The sequence below is a fragment of the Penaeus monodon genome, chromosome 25 (genome assembly GCF_015228065.2).
Source record: "Penaeus monodon isolate SGIC_2016 chromosome 25, NSTDA_Pmon_1, whole genome shotgun sequence".
Lineage (NCBI taxonomy): Eukaryota > Metazoa > Arthropoda > Malacostraca > Decapoda > Penaeidae > Penaeus > Penaeus monodon.
Window position 1 is genome coordinate 14,893,081 of NC_051410.1, and position 347 is coordinate 14,893,427.

The window sequence follows — 347 nt, forward strand, 5'->3', positions numbered from 1 at the left end:
AAGGGGTCAGCTGAGAGTGAGAAGCGTGACGACTGTCAAGAGTCCAGCCGCGCTCACCCCGCGGAAAAATGTTGCATAATGACTTTACAAAAAGTCCCTGCTATGAGGGTTGGTAGTGATAATACTGTCCTCTGGGTGGATATACGTACTTGTTCTCCTTCCTCTGTAAAAGTAGCGTTTTGGATTCACACTTTCTTAAAGCAGGATGGGTGGTCACGAGGTGCGGTGGCGGCAAAGTCATCCGCAAATGCGCTGATATTACTTTATATGCTTCTTACGTATGCATCACGCATACAAGGTCGTGAGAAACGTTTTTGTTTTGACCATTTATTTTAAGCAAGAGAAAT